Raw genomic sequence first — 18857 nt, 5'->3', positions numbered from 1 at the left:
CCAAATTACGACCGACATCCCAAAACTATACACAACTCTTTCAAAGTTAGGACAACTGCAGTGGCCCTACAGTCATTCATCCTTATGATACTGTATCATGGGAATGCTGAGCATACACACACACCTCTCTTCCAGCCATCCCACACTGATGGAACCTGAAGCGCTTGAGCTTTCTCCCCATGTCTCCTAGAAGCAGCCATCATTTTCAAGACCCTGACAGTTCCTTCCCAAATGGTGGGTATTTTTTAGAACTTTCTGCACCAATCAGCTGGCTGCTAATCAGTTGGCTATTGGGAAGCTGCAAAGCTCTGCTGCTTCTCCTTAGGCTTTGGGAAGCCAGTCCTTGCATAAAGGAGGACAGTCTGACTGCCTGTGGAGGCCAGCTAGGACTTAAAAGGTAGACTACCCTCTAGAAGCAGTCAGGTGGGTGGCTAAAGCTTGCAAAGACTCAGCATTTTGTTGAACACTGTTAGATCTGGGCAACGAGAGAACAGACTGCGGACACGAAGTGACTTAACAGCTCTTTATTAGTAGTAGTAGTGATCCAGCTTGCTCTGTGGCCGGAGGGTTCCCCTTTTATAGGACTCGGGTACGCCTCTCGACCAATCAGAGCGATACCTGTTTCCCGCTGTAGCAGCGGACCAGAGAGGAGACTTGCTACGATATATGTTAATATCTAACACCCCTCCCCTCTTAGACGGAACATTGCGGTTAGTTATGTAGTCCTTAAGGTATGTTGGCGTTTGCCTTACTCGGGAGGAGCGTCGCAGTTCGGGTTGGTCAGAAGTAGTTGCAGGATCAGTTGCTTTCTTTGTTTCGAGTTCTGGGGTTTGCAGGCTTTCGTTGCTTTGGCGTTCGGGGGTCTGCTCGCTTACGTTAATTGGGGGTTGTTCCGTTTCGCGCTCGACCTCTTGTTCTGTCCTGGGCTCGCAGGTGTCGTAGTTCTCTGTGTTGGGGCTCTCGAGTGGCTGACTTTGCATTGGTAGGTAGCTCTCGTTCTCGGCTCGTAGGTCTGAGTGCGCCAGGCGACCCCGAGGTTGATCGATGTGCCTTTTCCAGTTCCGCCCATCTTCCAGTTCTAACAGATACGATCGTGGACCCGTGATGCCAATGACCCTTGCCGGCATCCACAATGTCCCCCCTGCATAGTTGTGGGCGTATACTGAATCCCCTATGCTAAAGCTCCGAATTTTGCTTGTGGAGTCTGGGGGTACTGTGGCAGAGTAATTTGGGTGAAGACGGTCCAGGTGAGACCGTAGACGGCGGCCCATGAGTAGCTCAGCGGGGCTCCTACCCGTCGTTGCGCTGGGGGTAATGTGTTGGATTAGTAGGTAATGGTCAATGCGTGTTTGCCAATCACCTGGACCCATCCTAGCGAGGGCCTCTTTTGCGGATCACACCATTCTCTCCGCCTGTCCGTTTGATGCCGGATGGAATGGCGCGACGAGGGCATGCCGAATTCTCTGACTTGCTAAGTATGTTTCGAATTGCATGGCCGTGAACTGGGGCCCGTTATCGGAGACCAGGAGGTCGGGCAAGCCATGAGTGGCGAAAAGTCGCCGTAGAACCTTAATGACTGCCTCTGCCGTGGTTGAAGTCATTAGGACTACTTCTAGCCATTTGGAGTATGCATCCACAACTATAAGGAATGTCTGACCTTGAACTGGCCCTGCGAAGTCGATGTGTATTCTCGACCAGGGTGCTTTAGGCTTTTCCCATTCTGTGGCGGGCGCTTCCGGGGGTGCTGGTCTCGATTCTTGGCATGGATCGCAAGTGGCCACCCACTCCTCTATCTCTTTGTCCATGTTTGGCCACCAAACGTAACTTCTCGCTAAAGCCTTCATCCTAACGATCCCCGGATGCCCAACATGTAATGCATCTAACACATTTCTACGTAAAGCATAAGGAATAACAACTCGATCCCCCCACAATAAACAACCTTGTAACACTGAGAGTTCGTCCCGTTTCGACCAAAACACTTTGAATTCCGGGCCCACGTTTCCCTTCGGCCACCCCCTCCAAACCCAAGTTTGAACTTGCTTTATTATATTGTCTTTAGAGGAGAACCTTGCAACGTCGCAGGAAGAAACCGGTCCTGAGTCCAAACAGTCAATGAGCAACACCGGTACTTCGGGAGTGGGGTCTGGCAAAAGGTCCGGTAGTGGGCAACGGCTGAGTGCGTCTGCGTGTCCTAGAGTGGAGCCCGGTCGATGAATTAACTTGTATGAGTACGCGGCCAGGAAAACAGTCCACCTGGTCATGCGTGGAGAGAGGGAGACTGGAGTGGGGCGGTTTCCCGCCAAAAGTCCCAACAGTGGTTTGTGATCTGTAATTAGTTCAAAATCGCGGCCGTAGAGATATTCATGGAAACGTTTTACTCCAGCTACAGCAGCTAACGCTTCCCTGTCCATCTGGCTGTAGTTCCTCTCGGCCGATGAAAGAGTCCTAGAGTAGAAGGCGATGGGTGCTTCGTTTCCGTTTGGCATCCTGTGGCTGAGGACTGCGCCAACTCCAAAGGGTGATGCGTCGCAGGTCAATACCAGCGGTAGTGTCTGGCTGTATTGGACTAACAGCGAGTCAGTGGTGAGCAGGCGCTTTACTGCGGCAAAAGCTGCTGCTTCGGATCGTCCCCATCTCCATGGTGCGTTCCTCTGGAGTAGTCGATGTAATGGCTCAGCAACGGTCGCCTTCTGTCTCAGAAAAACGCTGTAGAAGTTAAGTAGTCCGAGGAAGGCCTGCAACTCGGTCTGATTTCGTGGTGTGGGGGCGTCCTGGATCGCCTTGATTTTCTTTGAAGTGGGGTGTATTCCCTGACCATTGATTCTATAACCCAGGAATTCTACGCTAGGCACGTTAATTTGGCATTTCTCTTTTTTGAGGCGGAGACCCTTCTCTCTGATTCTGGCCAAAACAGTTTTGACTCTTTTATTTAATTGCTCCTCGTTTGCAGCGGACACCAAGATGTCGTCGAAATAGGGGACGACTCCCGCTATCCCTTGCAAAAGTCGTTCCATGACGCTCTGGAACAAACCTGGAGCAATGCTCACACCGAACTGTAGCCGGTTGCATTTGAATGCCCCTCTATGCGTCACTATAGTTTGGGCCTCCGCTGTGGCGTTATCCACAGGCAACTGCTGGTAAGCTTGTGCCATGTCTAATTTAGCAAATATCTTTCCTGGCCCCAACGAGTGCAATAAGTGCTGTACTACTGGCACAGGATATGCGCTTTGTTGTAGCGCGACATTAATTGTGCATTTATAGTCCGCGCAGATGCGGACTGACCCGTCTGGCTTGACTGGGGTCACAATGGGAGTTTCCCAGCGCGCGTGATCCACCGGCTCAAGGATTCCTTGCTCCACTAACTTATCTATCTCCTTATCTATTTTTGGGCGGAGTGCAAAAGGCACTCATCTCGGTTTAAGTCGGATTGGCGCCACTTTGGGGTCTAAGTTGAATGAGATTGGTTTACCCACATACTTACCAAGATCGGGGCTGAACACATCCTCGAACTCCTTAAATATCTGCTCAGCGCTGCTGTTCTCCACGGCGTTGATCCCGGTGACTTCTAACCCCAAGGCTTCAAACCAATCTAGTCCTAGAAGTTTCTGTAACGGTGCGCTGGCGATGGTCACGGGCAGCTGGGCTACGATGTCCTTGAAACGGATCTGGAATGTGCCTTGGCCCACGATGGGGACTCAGTTCCCCTGGTAGTCTCGAAGCAGGATGTCTGGAACGCGTAGTTGGCTCTTTTTGAGGCTAGGGATAGCCTGTTTCATGGATGCCCATGAAATGATCGTCAGGGACGATCCTGTGTCAACTTCCAGCTCGCAAGGTGAGCCCTCCAAGAGGACTGTGACTTTCAGCTTTTTAGGCCGCTTGGTGCAGACCTGACTTATTGTGGTGAGATACGTTTGCAATTCCTCTCTCTGGGTCAACTCTCAGCATCTGTATCCTGGAAATACTCTCGTTGAGCGTCTTGATAGAACGCTCTCTCAGCTCTTTGTGTGTAATCTCTCTGGGAATACGCTCGCTCAGCTCTTTGGGGATTTTCTCTCTGGGTAAACACTTGTGGATTTCTCTCTGGGCGCCCTTTTTGATTTCGCCAAGCCCCTGGGTTGGGCTTCTGTTGGCGGTACATAGGTGGCTGCCGTGAGGCAGGGACTTCGCTCCGGCACACTCGTGCGATGTGCCCAAGTTTGTTGCAGTGCGAACAAACAACGTTCCTGAACCTACAGGTAGACCGGGGGTGATTCCCTCCGCAGCTTGCGCAGGGCGGCAAACGGAATCCGGGTCTCCCCCCAGGCCTCATGTGACTGCTCTGCATCAGGTGACTGTCCTCGAACTCGGGATCCTCATAGTCGGGGTTGGTGTCCTCGTAGTGAACTCTGATGTGCCTGGGTGCTGGCTGGCTTACGCTGAAACCGCGTTGTAAGGTCACCGATGATTTCTCCGCTGACTCTGATGCCCTTGCTTCGTTGAGTGCTATCTGTAGGGTTAAATTTGGGTTTGCCAACAGCTTCTTTTGTAGTGAAATGTCTCTTAACCCACAAACAAATTGTGCCAGGATATGCTCGTCCAGATCCCTGAACTCGCAGTGAGTTGCTGCTTTACGCAGGGCTGCAACATATTGGTTGATTGATTCTCCCGCCTTCTGGTTCCGCGTGTTGAATTCCTGGCGGCAAACGTGGCGGGAAGATTTTGGCGCGTAATGAGTCTGTAGAGCCTATTGCAACGCCGTCCATGATACCGCTTGTATCGGAGTAGGCGCGGTGAGGTCTCTGGCCGTGTTGAAGACCTCTTTTCCACAGTAGCCGAGGAAGATGTTTTTCTTTCGGGCGTCGGTTATCCCCGTGTATTCGTTCGCTTCGAGAAAACATTCGAAACGAATCATGAATGCCTCCCATTCGTCGTTCGCTGGGTCGAATGGAGCGGGGGGAGTGTGCATTGCCATCTTCTCTTGTTTGAATTTGCCGCGCTGCGGTGTCCTGAGATGGCTGCCGGAATTTCTGCCGAATTCCTAGGCTGGATCAAATCCGGAGATTCTGAAGTAGCGTTCTTCGTCCTATCTGTCTCTCAATCCCACCTTCGTCGCCAATGTTAGATCTGGGCAACGAGAGAACAGACTGCGGACACGAAGTGACTTAACAGCTCTTTATTAGTAGTAGTAGTGATCCAGCTTGCTCTGTGGCCGGAGGGTTCCCCTTTTATAGGGATCGGGTACGCCTCTCGACCAATCAGAGCGATACCTGTTTCCCGCTGTAGCAGCGGACCAGAGAGGAGACTTGCTACGATATATGTTAATATCTAACAAACACCTTCTAAAGTATAGTAGTTGGCTAACTTTTGGAAATGAAGCTTTTTCTTTCCAATTCAAGGGGAAAAGCTGTTTTAATAATAATAATAATAATAATAATAATAATAATAATAATAATAATAATAATAATAATAATAATAATAATAATAATAATAATAATATTTAATGCTTCTAGACCGCCCCCTCTCCCGAAAGGGACTCGGGGCGGTGTACAGTTCATACAAAATATAACAAGATACAATAAAATTAAATATGTACAGTTGACAGTTGACATGGAGGAGGTTAAAATGCCGTTAAAAGAACTGTACAAAGCAGATATAAAATAAATTCAAACCCCTAAAAACAAATACAGTAATTAAAAAACCCCTAAAATAACCAGATATAATACGTTTGCCAGGAGGGACAGTTGAATTATGCCAGGCCTGCTAATCGGAACAGGTGAGTCTTCAGTTTTTGCCGGAAGGAGCGGAGGTCAGAAGTGGTTCTAATGTCGGGGGGAGGTCATTCCAGAGGGTTGGGCCCATCACAGAGAAGGCCCTACTCCTCGGTGTCACCCGCCGGCATTGTCCAGTGGACGGCACCAGGAGAAGCCCCTCCCTGTGTGAGCGTATTGGCCGCAGGGATGTATGTGGGAGGATGCGATCCCGCAAGTAACTAGGTCCCGTGCCATGGAGCGCTTTAAAGATGGTAATCAGCACCTTGAAACGCACCCGGAAAACCACAGGTAGCCAGTGCATTACAGTCATAACATAAGGACTACCTGTAATGTGTTTCTGTCTGTTCTTTTTTATCAAGTGAATGGATTCCCATTTTGTTTTATATTGCATTTGTATTTCTTTTTATATTGTCAGTTTGGCATTTTGGGGCACCTAATTGAAATAAATATGTCTGAATGCTTGATTTTGTTTAATACCTACTCCAGCATTATATCACCTTTGTCTTTTGAGATAGGTAAATTTACTACACAGCTCAAAATTGGTAAAGTGGCTTGGAATAATCTGATTTTGGCAGGATGCTAAGGACAAACATGGATTGATGGTCCCCAATGTTGGCTTGTAAATATTTTCTTTACAAACATCTTGCAAAAAGACTAGACTAGCTCTGCTGTAATTTTAATATATGAAAAGAGATATAAAAAGAAACTTTTGGATCCATCAGCTTGCTAAGTGTAAGAATAAGCTATATAAAAGCATTTCTATACAAACTGGTAGTCTAGCTGGTGCCAGATAACATCCAGTGCAGGAGCAAGACTGTTTCAGGAAAAAGGGCTAATGTTTGATTAGTATCCCATCCTTATCTTCATCATTAATAGAAAACAAATTAATAACAATCTGCCTGGAACCCTTTGTGCTGCCTTTGTGGTCCTTGACTCCATCTCAGGGATAGGCTTCGGGAGAAATTGGCAGCTGCTTCTCTTGAGAGAGACATCTTTTGTTATTGATTTAACATTTATGAAGAAGATAATGCTGGTCTAATATGACCACAGGGCTATCTCAATGACCTCAAAGGGATGAAGCCACTTTTTATATTACTTAATTAGTTCAATATGCAAAAAAGTTTAAAATTTTATCCTCCTCGTGTCAGACAACAGATCTGTTTCATCATTTTTATATGCTGATAGTGCAGCAATCTTCTAACACAAATGAGCCTGAGCCTTTGTTCTCTTGCCCATTACTACAGAAGGGAGCAACTTGTCATCAATTACAATAAAAGTAAAGTAGATGTGTTCTCCAAATGAACTGTCATCCACCACTACTCTTGGAAAATTAATGGCTTTGACATTGATCAAATCAAGAGTATTTAAACACCTAGATGCTTCCTTGCAAGCCTCAGTGACCCGGAACAAACAGCAAAGTCTGCCCAGGCCCATAAGCTTTCAAACACCATTGTGAGTTTTGCTAATCATATTAGTAATAAGTGTGTCCCAGCTGCTGCCAAAATTTTCAGAGCCAAGGTCATTTGTTTTATGGTGCACAGATTTTCCATTCTTGTGACTTAAGCTTCATTTAAGCAATGTAACTGAAATTTCTAAACGCTTTGTGTTGAATACCACATTGTGTATCTAACTCACAGTTGACTTTGGAATCCAGACTAATCTCTAATGGCCAATATCTCTTTTTGGTAGCTGAAATATTGGGTTAAATGACACTGTTTTAGTGGCATACTGGAAGATAAAGATTGTGCAGAGACCCAAAATATGATAGTTCATCAGCTTGTTATTTGATTTCATTAGACCCCAAGAGAGTCTATATGAACGGAGGGAATTATTTGCCATGCCACTGACATATAGGCATGGTTTAATCAAACTACCACCTTGTATGCAGTACTGTATGGTAGATTTTACACTATATATTTAGCATAAATCCTTCCATTGATCCTCAGGAGTATTTTTATCTCATCTGCTATAACTTCTTAGAAGGAAGATTTCATTTGTCCCTATCATTTTCCATTTATGGTTTCCTTTCTCAATATAATGGTGAATTAATAATAATTCTTTTCTTCATCCATGATATATTGAAGAAGGACGTTACTTTCCTCCTCCTAACTGACATATTATCAATTATCTCTAGAAGGGTTGCTAAATTCCTCCCCACCCCCTAAATATAACCATGTTTAGCAATTGCAATAATTTTCTGTACTTCTTAAGCTGATTTGCTCTTTTATGCTCATTTTATTACTCTGGCTGTCTGTTGAAAGGCAAATATTCTTGGGTCCAGGGTTGTAGAATTGTTGCATTGCTTTTTTTATTCAGTATACTTTAAACTGGTATGCCTGCTGAGAAAGGAATGTAAGGAAATTACTGTCTGATGGCCATGCATCCATTGTCTTGTTACCGCCATGTCTCCTAGGGATTGCAACCCATACTTTAGAAACATAGCTCTATAAAGTGAACCACATCAGAAGTCACTGACTATCTGGTTGGCTACACTGCAGAATTTCACTAATTGTCCGTTTGAATGTAGATTGCAGCTACATAAAGAGATTAAGAGATGCCATTTCAACATTTCAGGGAATTGTTCTATAATTAGAATACTTGAATCTATGCCCAGCAAATAGTATTAATCTTCTTGATTAAAACTATTTCATGATTTTTTCACTAATCATCAGGGTTGCCTTGGCTGATTTAACTGGCTAGGTGGATGATTAGAAGTGTCCTGGACAGACATCTGCTTAACTCACTGAATTACAAGAAGGAGGAAGAATTATACTGTAATAAAACTTGCAAGATTTGGTTATTATAGCTAATTTTAATAAAAGTAGCCTTATCCTAATGGTGTTGGTTTCTTGGTCTGGTCTACCTAGTGAGCTGACAGTGTGCTTGGAAGTAGAATATACAACATCCAATCTGGATCAGTCACAGGGAGCAGAGGTTTACTCTTCCGAGCTTTCGGACTCATGCTGGAGCCCACCCTCAGGAGATTTCTCTCTACTTTCTGAGGAGGGGCTCCAGCACAGAAGAGTAAATCTCTGGTCTGGGTAACCAACCCAGTATGGCTATCTTATTATATTTAATAATGTAACTAAGGTGCTAAACAGGAAATAAAACTCTTGAACTTACAACAGTCAAAAGCAACCATAGTGAAATAGATGGACAAATAGTGTCATGGTTTGAAGGCAACTGCCTAAGTTGAGAGGACCATTCTTCTCCTTTTCACCCTATGGATTTTCAGCATGGAAGTATTCCACTACAACCGGGGTGTCAAACTCGTGTCGTCACATGATGTATCAGGATTTCCCCCCCCCCTTTGCTAAACCGGGCAGGGATGAGCCCAACTCATGACGTATCCAGCCTGCAGGCCGCGAGTTTGACATCCCTGCACTAAACTACCATCTTCTAGAAAACGTTTGACTATTGAGGTATATTTCTGTAACTTTCTAGGATAGAGTGTGTGAAACAATAACTTTGAATACTATATTTATTTTGGGCAGCTGTTTGTTTCTTACCTTTAAATTGATTAGAAATGGAAAACCTTTCAAATGGAATAATGAGCTTTAGCTGATGATTCTTAGATGCAACCAACCCATAATATGGAACTAATTCTGTATGGATAGAAATTGTGGATCATGAGAATTAAGGTCCATTATATCTGAAACCAAGGGAGATTTCTAATAAAAGCTATTCTCTTTAAAAATGGGATGTCTTCAAGTTGAGATCCTTATTTAAAAAAGGAAACGTAAGATACGACCATCCCAGTTTTAGTAATTAACAGAATTGTAAAGCTACTTCCTAAATATTCATAGTTAATAAAATCATAAATTCAGTGGCAGTCCCAAATTTAGACCTCCTCCCTAACAGCCATCTGTGACAAATAACTTTTACTACTGCCTGCAGCTTTTCTTTTTATGACACATGCCATCTGGCTTACTACTGATATGTATCTTGAGTTTTTGAAATGTTTTGGTTCATTGTTCTTCAAGTATTCTCCCTTTCCTGTTTTGCCATGTAAGTAAGACTCTGGTGAATCCTTCTGAAAAATTATACTTTAATTTATCTGCAGGATTGTATATTTAACAGCTGGTAATCCTGATAATTGCTAAGAGGACTCAAGGGGCTGATTTTAACCTTCAAAGTTGATATTTGTCATAAGAGTTCACTATGTTTGCCATAGAGTTTTATCAGTATTTAAAAGGCAGAATACATGGTCAAAAAACACGGTTATTCAGTATATACAAATAAGAAGAGTATCAAAGGGGGGGATGGAATTCTGGTGGAATTCCAAGTGATTCAGACACATTGAATGGCACCCTGAGAGTTGGCCTCCTCAGGGTGCCATCGGCCAGACAGTGTCGGCTGGTGACCCCCAGGGGGAGAGCCTTCTCTGTGGGAGCGCCTTCCCTCTGGAATGAGCTGCCCCCGGAGCTTCGCATAATCCCTGACCTCCGGTCCTTCCGACGCTCCCTAAAAAGTTGGCTTTTCCAGCAAGCCGACCTGGCCTGTTAATTTTAACTCATTTTAAATGTATTGTCTGTTAAATTCGGTTTGTTTTTTGGGATATGGATTTAATCTTTTTTTTAACTTTTGAGATGTGTGTTTTTTAATGTTGTACGCCGCCCTGAGTCCTTTTGGAGAAGGGCGGCATATAAATCCAAACAAACAAACAAACATTCATACAGTGCTGTGACAAATCCATGTACTCAACATGCCATATTTTCCTGTACACCGCTTGGAGAGTCCAAGCAATGGGTTAATTCAGTCTGCTTGCCCTTAGGACTGAGGAACTATTTTTCCTTTAGCCACACCTCCTCCTGGTGTGCTCAATCCCCCAGAATTCTTCCTCAGTCAGCCCGTTTGGACGTAATTAGCTAGAGCTCTGAGCTGAATTAATCCTTTTTTGGCTTGGACTCTCTATTTGCTTTTTATTTCTATTTCCTAACATTTCCGCAACTTCGTGAGACGTTTCTTTCCTCATCGCTGCGCTTTTCTCCAGCAGAATTTACATTTGAAGGCCAGGAGGTAAGCTGGAAGGTGGTGGGGGGTGCCCCTCAGCCGATCCACATGGGACGGCTTCGGAGGCCTGCCGCTTGTCGTTTAAAACGGCGCGGCTGCAGCGGCGAGGTTCCTACGTTCCCAGGCCCCTCGTTTGTTGTTTTAGACGAAGTTTTTTTTTTCCGTTCCCCGGCCTGCTAGAGGACCTCTGCCGCAGGGAGGAGTGGGCAATCGTCGCCATTCGAGGCGCGTTCGCTCCTCGCTCTCCCTTAGCCCCACGCTGTTGCGGCGGCCATTTTAGGTGCAAAAAAAAGCGTGCCCAGCCATGGCCGCCATTTTGCATCAGCCTCGTTATCAGGAGACCGCTGGAGGTGGCAGGGCCTAGCAAGGGTTTCTCAGGCTGGGATCGCCACCTTCATCTTTTTGCCTATTTTTGCGAGCGGTGCTGGTTCCTGGGCCATACCAACGGTCATTATACCGGCTCAGGGAGGAGGCCTAAGTAAGCACAGGCCAAAGCCTTTTTCTAGTCATTCTCCTCCCTGCTTCTCCTGCGGAGCCTTGCGCCTTGGTGCAGGCCCCAATCCTACCCCTGGGCCTCTGACTGGTATTAAGCATGGGATGTTTTCATACGTATTGACTCAATTACTGTGCATATGGCAATTTTGACAAATCTTTTTGTTTTGTTCCCCTTGCAGCAACCAGTCTCTCTCTCTAACTTCTGCCTGTCATAGCCTTGCTCCATCTTGTGTGGTCATTGTCTATGGACCTGCCCAGTCCCCCTGATTCCCAAGATACTAGGCCGAGCCTCTCTCAGGCCCCTAGCAAGGGTTCCTCCTCATCGGGGAGTGGGGGTGCGGGCAAGAGTGGTGGGGGTAGCTCTGGGAAACAGCGTTCCAGAACCCCTTCCGTGGCTGAGGCCAAGGATGCTGAAAGGCGCCAGCGGGCCCTTGACAAGCAGTTTGAGAAGGCCAGACGCCAGGCAGACAGGGAGCAGTCCCTCTCAGGAATCCCTCCCTCCCAGGAAGATCTCCAGATGGTCCTCGCCGAGGAGGTGGAGTCCCAGGACCTATCCCCAAATAGGTCATTTGCAGAGCCGGCTTCCCCGGCACCCTCTTGGGCCTGTGAGCAGGCCCCTCCCCCTGGGGATGCTAGTATAGATGACATGCAGGGTGAGGCTTCACCCCCCCTAGAGGAGGGCTTGGATCCTGATTCTGACTCTGAGGAGTTATCTCCCCGCATGCAGGAACTAATGGCCCGTGCCATTGCCAAGGGCATCACGGAGGCCATGAAATTTAAGAGTCCCACTGCAGTGGCCCCTAGGGGTCCCAAACCCGATCAGGCAGCTCCCCCGCCAAGCAAGCGTGCTCGCCAACCTTCCCTGGAATCCTCAGTGGTCAGCGAGGCCTCTGCCATTGAGGACCCTGACCCGGAGGTGCTAGGTCTCTCGGACGACGAGGACCTTCCCCCTGAAGCGCCCGCCTTTGCGGGTCTGTTCAAGCCCAGCCTTTTCAAATCTGTCCTTCACAAGGTCAAGGCTGCCACCAGGGTGGGGATCAAGCCCAAACCGGCCGCGCCGGCGGCGGATACCACTCCGGCTAATCCCAATGCAGTCATGTTTGATGTCCCAGCACCCCAACAGGAGCTGGTTCCGGTCCCGGGGCTGTTTCTCGACCTAATCCAGCGCCAGTGGGCTCAACCAGCCACGCAGTCCTCTCCCAGTGGGGTAGATAGGAAGCTTTATACTATGGAGCCAGTGCTGGAGGACCTTCTGGCCCTTCCCACTGTCGACCCGCCCATCGCTGCACTCACCTCCAACTCCTCCCTACCGGCCGACCTTCTGGAAGGCCTTAAGGCGGAGGACAAGAAGGCGGAAAAGGCGTGCCACAAGACCCACTTGGCGGCTGCCTGGGCCATCAGGGCCTCTTCATCCGCCTCCTTTTTCAATAGGGCTTCTGTGATCTGGCTGCGCGAGCTCCTAACCAAGCTCCCGGCGGGAGATGTCCGCCTCCACCAGGACGTGTCTAAAATAATCGCGGCTTCCCAATACGCCACTGACGCATCCCTTAATGCCACTAAATTCGCCTCCAGGGCACTCGGCTCTAATATCACTTCTCGCCGGCTGATCTGGCTCCGACATTGGCAAGCGGACCAGAAAAACAAGTGGAAACTGGCTTCCGCCCGCTTTAAGGGGTCCAAATTATTTGGCGAGTCCCTGGATCCTCTCCTCATCGAGTCCAAGGACAAGAGGAAGATCCTCCCTTCTCTAAACAAGAAGCAGGAACGTAAGACCGCTCCCTATTCTAGGAGGCAGTCCTTTCGTGCCTCTGAGCCTTCCACCTCTGCCTCTTCCTTCTCTCCCTCCAATAGGTCCTTCGGCCAGCAGGGCGACAGGTCCCAGGACAGGGCGCCCTTTCGGGACAGAGGCAGGCAGCAGTTCGGCTTCCGCAAGTATAACTGCGGTGGGGCCTCCAACAGGCCGTTCCGTAAGTCAAAGTGACTGCCCGGGCTCGGCGCCCATCGGGGGTCGCCTCCAGCTGTTTGCCTCCCATTGGGCCCAGACAACCGAGGACGCTTGGGTTCTGCAGATAGTCAGGGAAGGCCTCTCCCTGGAGTTCCTATCCCTCCCCCCCGGACCTTCATCCGGTGCCCAGTCCCATCCTGCCCCCAAAAGAGGGAGTGTATGGACCAGGAAGTCAGACATCTCCTAGACATCAGGGCCGTGGAACCAGTTCCCCAGGGCGAAGAGGGGAGGGGGTTTTACTCCATCCTCTTCCTGGTGCCAAAGAACTCGGGGGGGGGTGGAGAGCCATCTTGGACCTCAAAAACAGGCACATCGCCTACCGGAGGTTCAAGATGCAGTCACTGCAGACCATTCTGGCGGGGATTCGACAGGGAGATCTACTTACATCTATAGATCTCAAAGAGGCATACCTCCACATTCCCATCCGTCCTCAGCACAGAAAGTTCCTGCGCTTCTATTATGCAGGTCGCCACTTCCAGTACAAAGCTCTCCCATTCGGCCTCTCGTCCGCTCCTCGGATGTTTACCAAAGTGCTGGTGGTAGTGGCGGCCCAGCTAAGACGCAGGCCCATAAGGCTCCAGTGCTACCTGGACGACATCCTTATCCAGTCGTCGTCCAGGCAGCAGGCATTGCGGGATCTCCAAACCACTATGAGATCCCTCAAAAATCACGGCTTCACTCTAAACCTAGAGAAGAGCCATCTCACTCCAACAAACAGACTTGTACACCTGGGGGCGGTGATAGATACCAACTTGTGCAGGGTTTTCCTCTCCCAAGACAGGTTGGCCGGTCTAAGGTCCATGACCCACAAGGTGATGAGCTTGAGGCAGGCTCCAGTGGTCCTTCTGTTGCAGCTGCTGGGAAAAATGATCTCCTGCATTTCCATCGTGCCGTGGACCCGCCTGCATTCCAGGGCGCTTTCAGTGGCTGCTGCTGCCGCACCAGAGGGCATCCAGGAGCAACTCTCCCAGGCCGATTCGAGTTACGCCGGAAGTGAAGAGGTCTCTCCGCTGGTGGGTGTCTCCGGCCATCCTCAAGGGCCACCTATTCAAGGAGCCCGAGAAGTTAATCATAACCACAGATGCCAGCCTCTCCGGCTGGGGGGCTCACATGGGTTCCCTGGTTGTCCAGGGCAAGTGGCCCCAAGTGGAAACCAGTTACAGCATCAACCTACTGGAACTGAGAGCTGCTCGCCTGGCCCTGCGCCATTTCAGCCGGTCCATTCATCGTCAACATGTACTTCTGATGACGGACAATGTGGCCACCAAGGCCCACATCAACCGCCAGGGCGGCACCAGATCCAGAGCACTGATGAGAGAGGCGTAGTCCCTGGGCCGCTGGGCAGAGCGCCATCTGGAATCTCTCCGCTCCGACCACATCTCCGGAGTGGACAACACACAGGCAGACTGGTTGAGCAGGACAACCATAGATCCTGCGGAGTGGAAACTGGACCCTCGCCTGTTCCACCAGATGTCCGACAGATTCGGAAATCCGACCGTAGACCTGTTTGCGTCCAGGGACAACAAGCAGCTCGACCACTTCTACTCCCGGTTCTTCACCCCGGGGGCGGAGGGGACAGATGCACTGCGTTGCAAGTGGCCCCGCGAGCTACTGTAGGCCTTTCCCCCCCCTGCCTCTCCTTCCTCAATTCATCTCCAAAGTCATCGCAGAGGGAGCGGAAGTCCTCCTCGTGGCCCCGCACTGGCCCCGCAGGTCGTGGTTCGCCGACCTTGTCCACCTGTCGGTGTCTTCTCCGTGGCGCATCCCTCCGGACCAGATCTCCCTCAGCCAGGGGGCCGTGGTTCATCCAGAGCCCCAGTGGCTCCAGTTGGCCGTCTGGCACTTGAGGGGGACCAACTGAAGGGCCAAGGCCTGTCAGAGGAGGTAGTGAACACCATTCAGGCGGCGAGACGCCCTTCAACCACCAGGATTTATGATGCGTCCTGGGCCGCCTTCGCAAAGTGGTGTGAGGAGCTGCTCATCGAGCCGACGACCGCGCCTGTTTCCAGAGTCCTTGACTTTCTTCAAGCGGGACTCAACAAGGGCCTGGCCCCGAACACCCTTCGACGCCAAGTGGCGGCCTTGTCCACCGTCTGGTCGGGCGACCATCTTTTGCCTCTTAGCAAAATCCCGAAGGTGCGCCTCTTCCTCAAGGGCGCCTCTAACCTTCGCCCTCCCACCGTTCATCGCTACCCCACTTGGCAGCTGTCCGTGGTCCTGCGGGCCCTCTCCGGCCCTCCATTCGAACCTCTACACACTACTTCTCTTCGATTCCTGACGCTGAAGACGGCCTTCTTGATTGCCATCACGTCAGCTCGCCGGATTTCGGAGCTGGTGGCTCTTTCTGTTCGCCAGGACCTGTGCGTCATCCACCCTGACAGGGTCATTTTGAGGCTGGACCTGACCTTTACTCCCAAAGTAAACTCATGGTTCCATAGAGCGCAAGGCATTGTGTTGCCAAAATTTTTGTCCTCATCCGTCGCATCCCAGGGAGCGCTCCTGGCACAATCTTGATGTCAGGAGGGCCCTGAAGGTTTACATTGCTTGTACTGCGGAGTTCAGGAAGTCAGAGGCTCTCTTCCTCTCCTTCCAGCCTGGTTCCCTAGGGAAGAAGGTCTCTTCCTCCACGATTGGTAGGTGGCTTCGTGCCTGCATTGCGACAGCCTATGAAAGTCAATCCAAAGCCGTTCCGCGCGGCATCACCGCACACTCCACACGAAGTGCTGCTACCTCAGTGGCCTGGGCCACCCAGGCCTCGATCCTGGACATCTGCAGGGCCGCTATGTGGTCCTCTCCTTCTCCTTTTGTGCGACACTATAAATTGGACATTTTCGCCTCGGCTGAGGCGTCCTTCGGCAGGCGTGTGCTCCAGGCGGTTGTGTCAGAGACCGAATCCCGGGAGCCTTCTTCTGCCCACCCAGATGGACAATAACTTGGGTATGTCCCATTGTTTGGACTCTCCAAGCGGTGTACAGGAAAATGACCATTGGCTTACCTGAAGGGTCCTTTTCTGTACACCGCGGGAGAGTCCAACCCACCCTGGCTCTCAAGGCCGGGATTCGGGTTCTTCGTGTCAACAGTACATCATCTTGGACGCTTCGCTCCGTCCGCACGAACTGACTCCTTCTAAGAATTCTGGGGGATTGAGCACACCAGGAGGAGGTGTGGCTAAAGGAAAAATAGTTCCTCAGTCCTAAGGGCAAGCAGACTGAATTAACCCATTGCTTGGACTCTCCCGCGGTGTACAGAAAAGGACCCTTCAGGTAAGCCAATGGTCATTCTGATTTATCTTCTGATATGAAATCCACAGAACATTTTAAATACCACATGTTTATTGTGGCAAAAACTTTACTAACTGTAGTCTATTCATCAGATACAAATGAGAAATTTATTTAAGATAAGGATGGCCAGAATTTTCTTTTCTTTATATTGTATCTTTACTTTGTTTTGTGCTTTCTTTGGATTGCATTTGAGGTCATGAGTATCAGCATGAAATCGTATAAAAATGTGAATGCTGTGTTTTCTTGCTAATAATAGCTTCTACTTCAAGAAGTTCCAGAGTTTATTTACATAAAATAAATCACCATGACAAATGAACAAATACACAGTATACATTAAAAACAGTAAAATCAAATAATGTACCAACATTAAAAATACACCTTTAAAAATCCAGTAGATTAAAATAAATTTCCTGCTTTAGAAAACATAAAAGGAGTCAGCTTGCGAATGTCCCTGTAGAGTCATAAAAAAATAAAACATACAATATCTTATTCCTTCAGTTAATGAGCATAGTCTCAGAAGATTTTGGTGTCAAATGAAGATAAGCTTTCCACAAGTCAAGTCGAGCCTCTAGTGATTATATGGACACTTCAATGTAGTTTTCTTGGCAGTAATATAGAAATGATTTTCCATCTCTTTGATTCGTTTGATTCTGTGTGGTTTTTTTTACTGGCAACATACAGCCCCGATGGCTCACAGGTCTGACAGTACTTTGTTTTCTATTCTTAGAGATCAAGAAAACAAACAAAATAAGAAAAATCAAATTCTGCCTTTGTGTAAGATTGTAAAAAATATAGCTACAAGATAAACTTTGTATAATTTGAAAACTTGTATGTTGTTATACAATATTCAATTAAATGTGATCCAGCTAAAATAGTACGAAAATGTCTTTGAGTTATATATCCTGTAAAAAAGACAAGTATTAAGACTTTTTGCTAGGTATTTGCCTATATTGTCTTAACAAGAAAATCCTTTAATGCATGGTGTCAAACGCACCGCATCACATTGCTGTCACATGAGTTTTCGGGATGTTTTTCCCATTCCTGGAGCTGGGGTGGGTGTGGCCTGTGTGTGACGCATCTGGCCCATGGACCGCCAGTTTGAAATCCCTGCCTTAATGTATCTTACTTCTGATGTTAATTCTTCCTTTTCTGTGTTTTATTTATCCTTCCTAGGTGACAAATAATATAATACACTTTATCTTTTTTCCATTATCTTTCTAAGTGATTGTGAATTAGGCCTAAAGAAGAAAGCAAGTGATGCTGAAGTTGCCTAGCACAGTTCTTTCTCCCAAGTCAGCTCTCCCCTCCTGTAATGCATAATGTCTGTTTTAAAATTGTGTAAGGGCCAAAATAAACATTACACACAAAAATTAACTAAAGTTCAATTGTCCTTTTTGAACTTCCCTTTACTTTGCGTTTCATATATTTATTTTTACTTGCTTTATTTTGCTATAATGGAGGAAGATATATTGTTCTTTGTGAGCTAACACTTTGAGAATTTGTGAAGCAATTTGAGAAGTTATTTGCAATAAAGTAATATTAAGGGGGGAAAGGGTTAGCCAGATGCCCTCTTATTCCTGTCCAAAGTAACCTATTTCATAAGTAGATAACTTTTATAATAATTGTCACAACAAAATAAAGCAATATTTAAAACATTATTTGACTTCTTATAATCAAATTTAGAATCATAAGCTGGGTAACATCACGGGTATAAGCTGCTACTAAGGCCTATCTCGTGGCGATTTGTGCATCGAAGTGTAAATACTTCTGTACACTAATTGCATCTGCAGATAATTGCTCAGCAACCCTCTTTAAGGTAAGCCGCCTCCTGGGGAGGGAGGTGATTGAGGTCCACCTGAAGGGGCCCGCTGAGGAATTTATGGATTTTCTAGAAGACAGAATTGTTCGACTGCATTCCCTGTTAGATGCTAGTGTGGTTGCTGATCCGGTGGAAGCCCCTGAGGCAGGTTCTCACTCTGTTATCTGGGAACAGATTGACTTTGTTCCTCCTGAGAAAGTAGACATGATCCTAGGGAGTATGCACACAAGCACTTGGACTCACAACTCCTGCTCAAAGAGCAGGTGGCAGTTGTGGCCACAACTGCGGGTTGTGCGCCAATGACAGCCTTTCCTGAACCAACACTCCCTACTCAATCCCTCATGCCCTAGTCACTTCTCATCTTGACTATTGCAACATGCTCTACATGGGGCTGCCCTTGAAGAGCATCCGGAAGCTCCAGTTGGTGCAAAATGTAGCGGCCCGCATGGTTTTGTGCAGACCTCAGTGTGCACATGCATCACCTGTCCTGAGGA

The 18857-nt window shown here is 47.9% G+C and overlaps 1 protein-coding gene across 2 annotated transcripts in view; it reads left to right on the top strand.

Annotated features, from left to right (window-relative positions):
* The first annotated feature begins 355 nt into the window (after nucleotides 1–355).
* The window catches only part of SH3RF3 (SH3 domain containing ring finger 3), a 193127-nt gene continuing 174625 nt past the window's right edge, over nucleotides 356–18857 (top strand). For both annotated transcript variants that reach the window (XM_081947955.1, XM_081947956.1), the window contains exon 1: nucleotides 356–423. The gene's annotated coding sequence lies outside the window, so the exon portion shown is untranslated. The remainder of the gene's footprint in view (nucleotides 424–18857) is intronic.

Source organism: Natrix helvetica (assembly GCF_964273705.1).
Source record: "Natrix helvetica genome assembly, chromosome: 3".
Taxonomy (NCBI): domain Eukaryota; kingdom Metazoa; phylum Chordata; class Lepidosauria; order Squamata; family Natricidae; genus Natrix; species Natrix helvetica.
This window is presented reverse-complemented; position numbering and strand designations above follow the sequence as displayed.